Source organism: Triticum dicoccoides, chromosome 2B (assembly GCF_002162155.2).
Source record: "Triticum dicoccoides isolate Atlit2015 ecotype Zavitan chromosome 2B, WEW_v2.0, whole genome shotgun sequence".
NCBI lineage: Eukaryota > Viridiplantae > Streptophyta > Magnoliopsida > Poales > Poaceae > Triticum > Triticum dicoccoides.
Genome location: NC_041383.1, coordinates 815,264,648 through 815,280,508, shown reverse-complemented (window position 1 = coordinate 815,280,508; position 15,861 = coordinate 815,264,648). Strand labels below are relative to the sequence as shown.

Sequence of the window (15,861 nt, the reverse complement as noted above, 5' to 3'; positions counted from 1 at the left end):
GAGAGAGAGAGAGAGAGAGAGAGAGAGAGAGAGAGAGAGAGAGAGAGAGAGAGAGAGAGAGAGAGAGAGAGAGAGAGAGAGAGAGACGAAACTGAGTGAAGAAATGAATAAACCGGCTAGTAGGGGCTTTCCTTTTTTTTGAGACAAAGTAGGGGCTTTCCTTGAGGCGATGCGACGGTTACCTCGAGGTAGAACAAGTGTCTGGCACTACCGACGTGGTCCACGGCCCATTACCAAGACGGGGTGATTTTCTTCTTTTGTTTTCTACTCCCTCCGTTTCTTTCTAACTATAAGTTATTTTAAAGATTTTATACAAACTACATATATATACGGTAGGGCTAAACTATGCCCGAGCGCAGAATTACTAGTCCTACGCGCTGGTGGGGCTGCACGTGTGCAGGCGCTAACCTAGCGCCATCCAACTTCCGTAAAGCAATTACCCTGGTGCGTGCACCACCCCGCCAAACTGCCAACCAACTTTTTTCTTTTATCTACATGTAACAACCTTGTCTACAAATGGTAATAACTAGAAAAGGATTACTGCTATTCGCTTGCTCTAGTAATAAGACAACGCATGCACCCTCCATCGAACGTAAAATACATCTCAACCATAGTAATGATAGAATGCATGCCTATTAGAACGGTTCGTCTACACCAAGGTAATATTAACAAATGCTATGGTAATATAGCGTATCTTCTAGTAAATTTATCAAACCAACCACCACTCCACGTACCCCTATTTTATGGCATTTACTACAAGCAACACATGGTTTTACCATTAAATTTAGCAAACAAACCATTGTCCGTACTACATTTACTAGAGAAGTCTTTTTTTGGATCATTACTCTCTGTCCTAATTGTTTTACGACCATGCATAAGAAAGAAAAATGGGTGGTCTGATTTGGCGGAGTGAGGGACCAGTACATGCCGGTAACCATTTTAAATCTATTACTATATCTGCTAGGAGTTTTATGAGTAGGTGGAAGGAGCATCGTTGATTCACCGAGTAGTTGCACACGGCCTAGCCGGAGCCCATGATTAGTAATTTTACGCGCACGCTCATTTTAGCAAGTTCACTCATTTTGCTCCGTAAGTAGTCTGTATTTATATGCTAATTTTAGAATGTAGATTCACTCATTTTGCTCCGTAAGTAGTCTGTATTGGAAACTTGAAAAATGCTTATATTTTGGAGCAGAGGGAGTAGAAGATAGTTTGTTTACTTTATTTCCATTCCATTCCTTTTTTTTCCTTTTTTTTCTCCTTTTCAAATTTTCTCTTTTAACTTTCGTTTTTTTTTCATTTTTCAAGCCTGCATCGTCTTTCTTCAAATACATGGAGAATTGTTTTCGTATGCAGATGATCTTTTTCCTTCATTTTATGAATTACATGTCCACTATTTTGTTACAAGTTAAAAAATATATATACATGCTGAACATTTTTCAGATGCATGTTGAACATTTTTTGAAGACATATGTAACTTTTTTATCCGAATAGATGTTAAGCAGTTGTCAAATGCACATTGAAGTTTTTTATATACAGGATGAACATTAGTTTTTCAGATACACGTTGAATATTTACTAAATACACGTTGAAATGTGTTCATGTGTAGTTAAAAATGTTCATCTTTTCAAAAAATGTCCATCATTTAGAAAATATTCATTATATACAAAATTGAACATAGTATATTTTATGGTATTTCACCTTGTATTAAAAATTGTGCCGTGTATTAAAAATGTTCATCAGATATCTCAAAACTGTTCGTCTTGCTTTTTAAAAATGTTTATCGTCTATAAAAATTGTACATTGTATATTTTAGGAAATATTCACTATGTATTCAAAAAATGATTATCATGTATAACAAAACTAGGGCTACTTAGGCTAGCCTGGGGCCCCCAGGTCGGTTTCTACCATGAGCCATGGTCCTGGCCCATGGGCCCAACAACAAGACGAATCGGGAAGACTTAGAGTGCGCGTCAAGGAAACCTCCGTCCATGGGGATTCCTTTGCATTCCTAACAGAGTGTATACCCTAGACACTGGTAGCGAAGCCGGAGTCAAGTTAGTTGATAGATACAGAACCTAAACTTGATACTCGATCAACACCAATTGAGCAGGACATAGAGTCTTACCTATACCGCGAGGGCCTAAACTTGGGTAAGCCTTCTCCTATTTGCCCTCAGATATACTCATCTAGCCAGAGTACCTACCGAGAGATCTGCTGGAAATGACTCCAGCAGTCTATAGGGTACTCGTTCGATGATATTGTATTAGAAAATGTATAAAAAGTCGCAACAATAAAAAAATGTATAAAAAGTCAAACCCCATTTACAGACGGCAACCCTTTGCCACTTTTGTGTTTTTTGCTTCAATCAACATTTGATTTTGCTAGAAGTGGCTCAAGCAGAGCTGAAACCTCCCTTAGCTTTCGTTTTTTATGTAGAGCGGGGACGTGGTGAGCCAGCGAGCGGGGACGGTGAGCGGTCGAGCATCACATGTTTCAAAGAAACTAACATGAGGAAGAAGGAAAAGGACGTGTGCGGGGCTCAATCATGCGGTCTGGATGCGCACATCGTTTGGCTTGTGCAGCAGGGCCAGCTGCATCGTTTGCCAATACATAGGTATCGCCTCCCTATGTCCTTGTGGAGCCTGTGGTCGCGGAGGCTTGGATCCTCGATTGGTCAAGGACCAGCCAGGAGACGGAAGTATGCCGCAGCCGCTGGCCCAGTGACCTGCTCCCGCCAAGTCTAAGCGAGTGATCCGCCTCCAAGCCGAGGACAGGCGGCGCAAGGCGGATGAGGCGGCCGAGCATCATCTGTGCTAGTGTGACGCAGTGGGTAGTGGTGGATGACGCGATGGCTAGACTGGCTTCCTCAACCGGCACCATGACTATAACATCGATGGCGGTGCCACTAGCATCAAAGGCCATGCCTATGACGTGACGGTCTGGTACATAGCTTAGGTATTAGTTCAGTTTAGGTAAATTTCCAGTAGTTTGGATGGAACTTGTTAAATTTTGTCACATGTTTATGTACTTACATATTGTACTAGTTTAATGTTTTTATAAGTCATGTTTAAACCATTTAGCAAGGATATTTGAAAAATATGGTTGGATGACCGGATGTCCGCGGACACATCCAAACGTGTACGCAGACATTATGGGGCATTTATTTGATGATGATTACCATTGGAGATGCTGAAGCAGAGCTTGAAACTGCCTTAGCTTTTGTTTTTGATGCAACCGAGCGGCTTCGGCGAGCTGCACCGGCGAGCCAGCGAGCGGCGACGGAGAGCGGTCGAGCAGCACACATTTCAGTGAAACTAACACGCGGAAGAAGGAAAATGACGCGAGCGAGGGTAAATCATGCGGTCTGGGATGCGCACATCGTCTGGCTGCGCGTTACCGGCGCCTAGCACCTCCCTTTCAAATATGCATAGTTCGTGCCACCAAATGTGCATGCGGCTCAACTAAACATGCGTAATAGATTATAGTGCAGCTTCAGTAGTTGATGAGGAGTGTGTAGTCATCAACACCTGTCCTAGCTTCCGCATGTTGCTCGCACATGATAATTAACTCAGTTGACAACCGGGCCATGATTGCATCGATCCAAGCACGATCGATCGTAGTAGCCAAGTAATACCCCACGGCCCAACACGCTCGTACGCGTTTAGCGTCCGCAAATGTATATAGTACTACTCAAAGGAATGCTAATTGCAAGGATTTTGTTGCCTATAAATAGCTACAATCTCCAACTTCATGGTATAGCTAGGCACCTCTTGCTCTTCTTCTCATCTGTCTTCTTCTTCCTCTAGCTAGCTCTTGCCATCTCCACCTCCAGCTTCATGATGGCTGCTTCTGGCTCAGCCGCCCGTTTCGTTGTCGCCACCGCCGCTTGCGTCGTGCTCATCACCCTGAACATGCATGCGGTGCAGGCGCAGACCACGTTCGAGTGCGCCAAGTGCAACAGGGAGTGCGTCGCAGCTTCTGCCACCACTGCCCTCAGCGTCGCCTGCTACACCGCCAGCTGCGTCGTGGCGAAAGGATGCCCCCTCGATGTGGCCAAGCTGATGTGCGAGGACTGCGACGGCAAGTGCATTAGGGGATGCGTCTTCGGCCAAGGGGCCACCAACCTCGATAACGCATGTCGATTCCAGTGCTTATGCCGACCCCGGTGTGTGCCTGGCCTACAAACCGACATATGCCAGGAGTGCAGGGCCGCCGCCATTGCCGCGTGCACCAACAGCTGCTTCGTCCGTGACTGTGTCGTGCAATTCCAATGCCCTTCCCCGCTCGCGCCGCTGCCCCCGCCACCGGCTATGTCGCCGTCGCCGTGAAGGAAGCATGTCTCGCTCGCATGGTCACCGGTCGTTTCGTTCATCGTTTACCATTTGGCTCGCTTGCTTTATTCCTTCCAGCTAGCAACCGTTAACTCTTTCTGCATGCATGAGTACGTTGTGTTTTCTTGTGGGTACGTTCATATCTGTAATGTCCTTAGTGTGTTTTCCTTTATTTTTTCCATTATTTCTAGTTCCAATAATAAGGCATTTGTTGAACATTATTCCTTCATTCCCTAAAACCTAATATGTACTATATGGATATTGTCTATCTCTTCCTAGTGGTTGGGGCGGACCCCTGTTGCGCCGCCTGAGTGGTGATTCTGCGGGGCCAAGAATGCCTTCGCCCATTCAATTTGCTTTGTTCAGCTCTTGTTAGCACGTGCAATTGGCAATGATGAGTTCTTTGGTCAACAATTTATGTTGATGCCTCGTGTGAAAAGCAAAGCAAAATCCATCATAGGCAATGGAAATGAATCTTGACTTTTTCCATATAAGTAAGTGAAATTGTAGCACAGTACTAAGTACTAACAACCTGCAACTTAGCTATTTTTTCCGATACAACTTTAGAAAGAGCTCCACCGCTTTCTCGCCTGAAACAAATGCGGGGAGAGATAGAGATGGGCAGCATCGGCGGCGGCTCGCTTGCTTCCTTCCTTCCAGCTAGCCGCTGTTAACTCTTTTCTGCATGCATGAGTACATTGTGTTTTCTTGTGCGTACGTTCATCCATGTAATGTCCATCGTGTGTTTTCCTTTATTATATTTTCCATTATTTCTAGTTCCAATAATAAAGCATTTGATCGTCATTATTCCGTCATTCCCTAAAACCTATGTATTATATGGATATTGTCTATCTTTCTACCTGTCTATCTCTTATAGTCCTAGATTTTACAAAGTTAGCAAGCAGTTGAGATTTATTAAGATCTATGTCTATTAGAGATTCATTGCTGTTAAACAAAAACACAACTATATTTACTATCATGATGATCGAAAGAAGAAAGGAAAAAATTAGCAGGTAGAATAGAGAGCCCCAGCGAAAGGAAAACAAGAAATAAAAAATGCGAAAATAAAAAAAAAACACCTAAAAAAATTGAACCTTGATCACCGTAGTGAAAAATGACACAAGAGGACGGGGTATCCACTTTCACAGGGTTGCCAACATAAATGGGTTAGCAATGCTTTAGCCAAAAATCTTAGCTTATGAGAAGCTCCGTATAGAATACTGGAAAATTCCAAAAATAACCAAATGAACATGTGTATAGGCGCTAATTTTTTTAAAATAATAAACTTTTTTTATGAATTTTTAGAAATATTACGCTGGATACAAAATTTTCAAAAATAATACAACCTAGTCAGCCCACAGCTGGCCGACTGGGCCTAATCGGCCAACATCAGGCCGATTAGTAGCCTTTCGGCCTAGGGGTGGCCGACAGGCTCCTCGAGCGCAGGCAGGGGTCCAGTCGGCTTATGGAAAGCTGATTGGGACTAATCGGCCTCCCGTATCGGTGCATGGCCAATGCAATGGTACTTGCGTTCAAGTCCTGCACTGGTTAGCGTGGCTTGTGAGGCTAGCTAACTGGCAATACCGATTCCATAATACATACGGTTTGGACATGACACCATTAGCTGGCAATACCAATTAATCAACTAGCTAGTGTCAAGATCGATACAGCAGGCTTCGGTAGCTAGCTTGTTACGTACGTGCGTGTTGTCTCCTGAAAGAATCGATCAAGCGTGGCTTGTGTATTCGCACATCTTGCCGGAAAGCAATCCGCAGGTCGTAGTACTTAGCCAGTGTAGGTACGCATTCGGTCGACCGACGGAAAGTAGTCGCGAGGAGCGATCGGGGCCTAGTCAACAACGAAATCAGGCCACGCACGGATAGCTGCGCGCAGGCACTCATCCTTGACCCCCGTTGCCGCATGAACCATACCGTATTGACAGCTAGCTAGCCTCACAAGCCACGCTAACCAGCACAAGACTCGAACCCACGTACGATTGCATCGGCTAGCCCAGTCGGCCAGTAGAGGGCTGACGGTGTATTATTTTTAAAATTTTTGTATCCAGAGTAATATTTCTGAAAATTCATTAAAAATGTATTATTTAAAAAAAATTAGCTGTATAGGCGCACCCGAATTTAAAAAATAAATATTCAAACATTACCGAAGCTTTTTCTTTTGTAACCAATATGGTCTACTGTGATATTCATGTGATAAATTTTGCAAATAAAATGACTTCCATGTTGTTTTGTTCTAAAAAGATAAAATGGTTCTATATAAATGTTAGTATTTAAGTTTTAGTAAGTTGTAGTTTTGTTTATTTCACCTTGAGAAATGCCGAAATCATTTACTCATGAAATAGGACACCATAATTGTTTTGTATATATTTGAAAATAAAAAATGCTATATAGAGTGGGTGTAGACCAATACACAAATATGTACCATCAAAATTTAGTGTGTTTTGGAGTTTTAATTGATCTGTGGGTTGTTTCCAAAAGTACTATCTCAGCAGCAACACGTCGCGCAACGCGTTGTGTCCTCATCGGGGGGCTTGAAATGGATCACAAACGCGTAGTAGGGCCAGGCGCATCGTTCACCAAAACATAGGTATCGCCGCCCTATGTCCTCATGGAACCCATGGTATCGGAGGGTTGGGCCCTCGATTGGTCCAGGACCAGCCAGGAGATGGAAGTTTGTCGCAGCCACTGGCCCAATGACCTGTTCCCATCGAGTCCAAGAGAGTGATCCGCCTCCAAGCCGAGGACAGGTGGCGCAAGGCGGATGAGGCGGCCGAGCATCTTCGCTCCTAGTGTGACGCCGTGGGTAGGGGTGGATGACGAGATAGCTGGACCGGCTTCCTCAACTGGTGCCATGACTATAACATCGATGGCGGTGACACTGGCATCAAAGGCCATGCCCGCGCGCGGGATCCGCTGCGGCCAGGCCGGGCGGTTACGCTTCCGTCGTTACAATGCACCCGTGTATCACGGGGTAGTAGGGATCGTGGGCGCAAACAATCCCACTACCCCACGTTCTCCTCGGAGTTTAAGTGGAGGGGGAGGGGGAGCGGCCGAGGCACACCACACTTTGCCGTAGCCCGCTCCGCTCCCCTGCTTTGTCTTCCTCGCACGCGTAGAGCTCTGTCGCAAGGCCACAGGCCCGTGCCGCTGCTGGATAACATGGGCAGCCCTCTCCTTGCCGCCGTCACCGCGTTGGCGTCCTTGCCGCATCCGGAGATGGCTAGCCCGAAGAGCTCATGGGAGGGATCGACGACGACGAAGGAGGACATCCATCGTCTGTGACAGGCATGGAAGATCCTAGAGGCAGAGGAGGTGGTTGCACGGGTGCCAGGAATGAGGTGGCGCCCGAGACGCAGGACGGCGAGTTTGTCGTCTTCGCTACACATTTCACTCACGGCTTCGGCCTCCCAACGAGTACATTCTTCCGCCGATTCCTCACCTTCTTTGGGTTGCAGCCGCACCACCTCGGCGCAACTCCGTGTTGCAGCAGCGGCGTCCTCGGCGGGCTTCTTGTCAGTTTCGATGGGGGAAGGGAATCATCGTGAAACGAAAAGGTATGGAATTAACAATAATCCGGGTTAGGAAAAAAGGTGCCTTCGAAGAAAGAAGTGACAGAGAAGGTTCCACGAAAGGATATGATAAAGTAAGCCAAAAATTCCTAAGCATAGCTAACACGTCTACACAACCTTTGGTTGGATGTTTAGGAGGACAATGATTTCCCCAACCCGTCAGAGTTCAAATCTTAGACTTGACATTGATGTTCGCATTTTTTCTGGATTTATTTCAGCCCTTACGGGGATATACGTTCACTGGAAGGAGATGTTCCCATCAGCTACAAAGGTATCTACGGTGACTTCGTTAATCTGAAGATGATGTATCGGCTCAGTCTGTCAAAGATGCTGGTAGGAGTAGGGTACGTGCATGCGGTCATTGGGGTGAGTGTATGTGCATATGTTTAAGCGTTTGCATCTATACTGTGTTAAAAAACTCTTACATGTATAAAGTAGATTAATACTAGATGCTAGATCCAAAGTTAGGCAATTGCTTCTGGAACACAAAAACTAACAGAGAAAGGAAGATGCTCCATGTTCTAATCCATCCTGATCTTACCACGATCTTATGATTTTTTTAGATGATTTTGTCACGATCTTAATTAATGAAATGTGTGAGCTACTAAAACCCAGTACAATGCTAGATGCTTAGGAAGATGCTTAGAAAAATAAACCGGGTGTTGCTGAAGCACCGGTGTCTATTTCTATAAAAGAGACGCCTAACTAAGCGTCTACCATGTATAAATAAGCACTGGTGCTTAGAGAAAGTCTGGTTTAATTCTCTAAGCACCTCCCTTAAGCACCTTGCATTGTACAAGGCTTAATAGGGCGTTTCGGTCTTTTCAACCTCTCACTCCATTATCGGTGGACCTGTCCTCTCTCGATCTCCAACCCTGAAGCTATTTGTTGAGTTATAAATAACATTATCCTGGGCGTAAGGAGGACACACTCCGAGATAGTAGTGCAGTACTGGTGGTAAAGCTAGGAAAGTTCGATGGCTTGCAGTAGAGCAATGGTGGCCATGATAGGACTCGTCGTCGCCGCGCTGCTCTTCCCAGCAGCTTTCTCATCCATGCGGCCGGATCAGCTTATCTCCATGACTACCGATGGCCAGTACCATAGTACACTTCTAGTAGTGACCATATGTATGCACCAATTGGTTCTCCTCTAGAATTTGAGTATAGTTGCTTACAGATTTGAATTTGAACGGAGAAGGAAGAACAAGAAGAACAGAAGAGTAACGCCAGCCAATCCTATCCTATCCAGCCGGCCGAAGCCGTTCCTTCCGTCCTGCCGTTACAAGCGTCATCGCCCTTACTTATACATTGTCTACTAGACCCATTCTGGGCCAAATGACCGAGCAGGCCGCTTCTGGACCCTCGTGGGCCTGGCCTTCATGATGCTTGCCGGTTCGCCCTGTAGCGGATCACGACTTGTCGTTGCCTTAGCAGTAGAGTCGCTGACAATCCCTCCTGGAACCGAAGCGGCTTGCCCCCAAGCCGGTGCTCGAGGAAAGTTTTGCTTCAGGGTCTCCTGGTCCTCCCAAGTTGCCATAGATTCAGGCGAACTGCTCCACTTGATTAACACTTGAGCGATCGACTTGTTCCCTCGCTGAACCAAGCGGCGATCAAGGACTCTGGCCGGAACAAGGGTGTATCAGAAGAAGGTAGCATAGGGAGTACCTCCTGATCAGCTTTGATGTGCTTTTTGAGCAAGGAAACATGAAAGACCGGATGAACGCGGCAGTTCTCAGGCAAGGCTAGTTTGTAAGCCACCGCGCCAACCCTCTCTGTAATTGGGAAAGGACCCAAGTATTTGAAAGCCAACTTATGATTTTCCCGCGGAGCGATAGAAGACTGAATGTAAGGTTGCATCTTGAGAAAAACAGAGTCACCCACTTCAAATGATCTTTCAGTACGATGTTTGTCAGCTTGCACCTTCATGTGTTGCTGGGCTCGCAGCGACTGCTGTTTAACTGACTCCATGATCACGTGACAGTCCTCCAACCACTGATGAACATCAGAACTGGCAATCGCATCGGCAGGAGTAATACCAAAGTAACGAGGTGCATGCCCATAGACCACCTCAAACGGGGAATGACCCGTGGACGAATGCCAATTGGAATTGTACCACAGCTCGCAAAGCGGAAGCCATTGCGACCAACGATGGGGATGAGCGCTGATAAAGCAACGAAGATATCCTTCGACTTGTTGATTGACGCGTTCTGTTTGCCCATCTGTCTGGGGATGCTGGCCTGAACTCATTCGGAGCTTGATACCTGTTCTGTTGCAGAATTCCTTTCAAAAAGAGCTAGTGAAAATTGGATCACGATCTGATACCAAGGACACTGGTAATCCATGAAGACGGTACACACGATCCAAGAAGGCTTCAGCTACTTTATTGGCAGTGTAAGGGTGCTTCAAAGCAATAAAATGACCATACTTGGACATTTTGTCTATAACCACCAAGATACAGTTAAACTGGCGAGATGAAGGCAACCCTTCAATGAAATCCATCGTCATCATTTCCCATGGTTTGGAGGGTATTGGTAGTGGCTGCAATAATCCTGAGTATGGTACCCGCTCAGGTTTAGCCAGCTGGCAAGTTTCACACTGTTGCAAAACAGATTTGATCATGGTTTTCATATTCTTCCAGTAAAATAGTTGAGAAATTCTTCTGAATGTTACTGGGAAACCAGAGTGGCCACCAGCTGAGCTAGCATGCAAGTTACTAATGATTTTGCGCTACAACTGATCATCTGCACCAATCCACATCCTCTTCTTATACCTCAACAGCCCATCACGTAATGTAAACTTTGGATCAGCATCAGGATCAATAGTTAATTTCTGCAGAACGGCCTGAGCTGCCATGTCAGCTGCATATCTCTGTACGATCTCTTGTATCCAAGCAGGCTGGACTGAAGATATCATGTAGCAATCTGCTGCTGGGTGAGGTCTACGAGACAAGGCATCTGCAGCTCGATTATCTGCTCCTTTTCTGTATACTATCTGATAGTTCAACCCCATCAATTTGGTAAGTGCTTTTTGCTGCCAAGCTGTATGCAATCGTTGCTCTGTCAAACTGACCAAGGCCCTCTGATCAGTTATTATCTGAAACTCCTTGAGTTGCAAATAAGAGCGCCACTGTTCTATAGCTAGCAATATGGCTAAGAACTCTTTTTCATACACTGAGAGAGTCTGATTGCGTGGGCCCAACGCCTTGCTGACAAAAGCAAGAGGATGCCCCTCTTGCATTAAGACTGCTCCAATACCACAGTCACTAGCATCTGTCTCAATGGCGAATACCTTCTTGAAATCAGGCAAGGCCAACACTGGGGCAGTTACTAATGCCTCCTTCAGAGTTTGGAAGGCTGTTTCATCTATGCTAGTCCACACGAATATGTTGCCCTTGCGTAGAAGATTGGTCAAGGGTTTTGCAATCACACCAAAATGACGAATAAATTTCCTGTAGTATCCTGCCAAACCTAGGAAACTTCTAACTTCCTTAACAGAAACAGGTGCTGGCCATTGTTCTATAGTACTGATCTTTTCTGGATCTGTTGACACTCCATTCTTGCTAATGATGTGACCCAGATAAAGTAACTTTTGAGATGCAAACTCACACTTGGACATTTTGACATACCACTGATCTCTCCTTAGCACCTGCAGTACTCTTCTGACATGCTGAAAATGCTGCTTCAGGGTTTTACTGAAGATAAGAATATCATCAAAAAATACTAACACAAAATATCTCAACATTTCTGGTTCCTGAATAATGTGACATTCATTGCCCCTTGAAATGTGTTAGGTGCACCAGTAAGACCATAGCCCATCACTCTGAATTCGAAGTGTCCATGGTGTGTTTTAAATGCAGTTTTGTATTCTTCCCCAGGAGCTAGTCTGATTTGATGATACCCAGCTCTAAGGTCCAGTTTGGTGAACCAGTGAGCTCCATGCAGTTCATCCAGCAACTCATCAATTACTGGCATAGGAAAATTTCCCTTTATAGTGATTGCATTCAAATGTCTGTAATCCACAACCAACCTCCAAGTATGATCCTTCTTTCTGACCAACAAAATGGGAGAAGAGAAGGGACTGTTACTTCTTCTAATTACTCCAGAGTCCAGCATTTCCTGAATTTGTTTCTCCACTTCATCCTTTAATTCTGGTGCCAAATCTATAGGGTTTGAGAGAAAAAGGCCTAGCACCTGGTATGAGAGGAACAGAATGATCACATGCTCTTTCTGGTGGAAGTCCAACAGGAATTGAGAACACATCCTTATATTCCTCGACTAACTCCTGAATTTCTGGTAGTACCTTAGCTGCATTTTCATCAGTCACTACTGACAGTTCAATGATGGTATAAGCAAATTCTACTGGTGCTATTCCTTGCAATGTGACTGTTTTTTCCATTGACAGCAAATGCCATCCACTTTTGCTCCCAGTCAACTGTCATGGGGCTGTACCTTGACAGCCAATCCATTCCTAAAATTCCATCATAACAACTGAGGGGTAAAACCTTGAGATCATGTTCAAACAAATTTCCTTGCACTGACCACTGACATTTTGGAATGTAACTGCAGCAGTTCATGATTCCTCCATTTGCAACTCTGACCTTAATTGTTGTGCATTCTTTCAAACCTGATAATTTTGCAGCTGTGGAGTATCGATAAATGAATGAGTACTACCAGAGTCTACCAAAAAGGTTTTCTGCTGCCCATTAATGTCAACCATCAGTTGGAATGCCTTGCTCTTGGATGATTTTTCCTCTCCAGCTTCTGATAAGGCCATAAGGTTCACTTCCTCATCATCAGTATCTGAACCATTGCTGCCAGTGCATTGGAAGAATTCCACCATCTCTTGTACTACATGTAGGGAAACGGCCTGTTTGCATTGATGATCTCTGCCCCACTTCTCTCCACACATGAAACACAATCCCTTAGCCTTGCGATATGCTCTCAGAGCAGCCCATTTATCTTCTCCAGCAGTTTGCTTATGTGTCTCTGAGGATTTGGCTGTCACTGCTCTGTTTTGATTGGTTGCCGTGGACGTTGGTTGTCTCCTGACAGTCTGACTCACTTGTGGAGAAGAGCTCGTTAGTGATTCATGCAGGAGTGCCAGATCATAAGCTGCATCTAGGTCTTGAGGCTGATGTAGAGCAACCATCACCCTGACTGCAGAATTTAGCCCATCGACGAACTTGGTGACATAATGAACTGATTCAGGTACCGCCTCATATGCCGATAACTGATCATATAACTCAGCAAACTGTTCCACATACTCCTCCACAGTGCCCACTTGAGAGATACTGTGGAATTTGCGCACAAGTGCCTGATGCTAATTTCGACCAAACTGGCACTGCAACAGCCTGCAAAATTCCTCCCATGACGCGTCTGGAACCCTGCGTTGCACAGATTCAAGCCATCGAGCTGCCGGCCCCTCAAACATGGTGGAAGCGAACTGTATCCATAACTGACGAGGCGTCCCACACATGCTGAAATAATCCTCACATCGCGTTTGCCACAGCCTCGGATTGGTTCCATCGAAACGAGGCAAATCAATGCGGGGGCCAAAACTAAATTGCTCAGTCTCTCTATGAAATTTAGGGTAGCGAGCAGACTTGACGGAATTGAGCTCAGATCTCGTACCTCTGGCTGGAGGGGGTACATATGGAACATGATCCTTCCCCTTGGCTGGCGGAGCTGAACGACTGCCCTCCGCGCCTCCTTCGCTGCTTCCCATCTGGAGCGGGTTCGCTTGCTGGCGGCTGCCCGTGGATGACAAGATAGCGATCGGCGGTCGCTCCATTCCGGCACGGATCTCGTCCATGTCGACCCCGATCGACATCTTGAGGTCGTCGATCCGCGTCGTCAGATCGCCCACAATAGAGCGCATGGACTTGGACGCCTCCTCATCCTGCCGCTTGAACCGCACGTCGAGGGACTCTGCCAAGTCGGCCTTGAGGAACTCGTACACCGCCTTCGTCGCCGGCGACAGGCTCTCCATGATTTCTCGGCGGCGACGGGCCGCAAATCTGGTCGCGTGGGGGTGGTGGCTTGGAACTTGATGCGCCAGGATCTGTAGCTCTGATGCCAAATGTAAGCACCAATTGGTTCTCCTCTCGAATTTGAGTATAGTTGCTTACAGATTTGAATTTGAACGGAGAAGGAAGAACAGGAAGAACAGAAGAGTAACGCCAGCCAATCCTATCCTATCCAGCCGGCCGAAGCCGTTCCTTCCGTCCTGCCGTTACAAGCGTCATCGCCCTTACTTATACATTGTCTACTAGACCCATTCTGGGCCAAATGACCGAGCAGGCCGCTTCTGGACCCTCGTGGGCCTGGCCTTCATGATGCTTGCCGGTTCGCCCTGTAGCGGATCACGACTTGTCGTTGCCTTAGCAGTAGAGTCGCTGACACCATAGCCGACGGTCTCACTGCGGATTACCATGACACATCGTGCCCCGATCTGTGGGGCATCGTGCGCACTGCCGTGGTAGAAGCCCTACAGGGAGATCTCACCATCGCCGCTGACCTCCTCCGTATGTTCTTCCATGACTGCTTCCTACAGGTACAATTTTTTTTCAGTCGAGCTTCCTCCGGGTAATTAAGTATGTAAAACATGTTTGATTCGTAGCCTAACAACATCTCAGGTCTAACTTTATGGGTTTAGTTTACTGTTACACTTGTGGCTTGCCACATTTTCTTAGCCATGGCCATATATATGATTCAACTCTTGCCGCACTTTTCTTTAGCACACTTAGCTGAAGATTAGTTATGGCAATGTTAGTCATGAACTAAACATGCTGGTAGCCCTAGCTAGCTAACTAATTATTTTACACAAAACTGTGTTCTGTACATACACATAAATGTATGTATGTGTACAGGGATGGGATGCGTCAATTCTTCTGCTAGGAACTCCCACGAGTGAGATGAGGATGCCGCCGAACCTCTCTCTAGATATCAGGCAGAAAGTGGCGTTCCTCATGAAGGACATCCGCGCCAAGGTGCACGAAGCCTGTGGGCCCACCGTCTCCTGCGCCGACACTTGGCCCTTGCCACTCACACTAGTAGAAAAAGGGGCTAATTTGAGACATATTAGTGCCGGTTTGATTTTGAGCCTGCACTAATATGTCCATTAGTGCCGGTTCCAATGGCTAGGCGGGCGTACATCATTAGTACCGGTTCGTGGGCAACAATTAGTACCGGTTCATGCCACGAACCGGTACTAATGATGCTGTGTCAGGCCGTGGGCCCCACGAACTCTTTTAGTACCGGTTCATGACTCATGTCATGAACCGGTACTAGAGTTTTTTATTAAGCTGATTTTTAGTCCCACCTCCCTAGGAGAGAGGCAGTAAGAGCTTCAAGCCTTTCGGAATAGAATAGATTGCACGGAGCTGTGTGCAGTGTAGTCTACCCTATTCCGAAAGGCTTGAAGCTAACTAACGAGCATTGCGTCTTTTTTTATTTTTAATAACTTATTAGAACTCCGGACTTCTTGTGTTACGGCAAAAACTGGATGCACTTCGTGTACAAACTGGACAATATCTTTCGAAGTATCAGGGCCGGTTTCGGACGAAAACTCATCTGTTACACCGGCACTTCATTTTTTAAACTTATTACAACTTCATACTTTTTTTCGTTCAGTACGCACCATTCTAAGCCACGTCATCAATTTTCAACCCTTTCTGACATCATTTGCTCCCCTAGCACGAACCGGTACTAAAGAGGTTGTGACATGGCTATTTTTAGTCCCACCTCGCATAGGAGTATAGCATGTGCGAAAGAGTAGAGAGGGTCACGGCAAAAAAGAAAAAAAACTATATAAAAAAATTACTCAAAAATAAATAGAAGAAAACAAATAAAGTAGAAAAGAAAAAACTATATATAAAGAAGAAGAAGCAGAAGAAGAAGAAGAAGAAAAAGAGGAAGAAGAGGAAGAAGAAGAAGAGAAGAAG

At 45.7% G+C, this 15,861-nt stretch overlaps 1 pseudogene; it reads left to right on the top strand.

Annotated features, from left to right (window-relative positions):
• The first annotated feature begins 14,838 nt into the window (after window positions 1-14,838).
• Window positions 14,839-15,861, top strand: part of LOC119361538 — a 20,320-nt pseudogene continuing 19,297 nt past the window's right edge.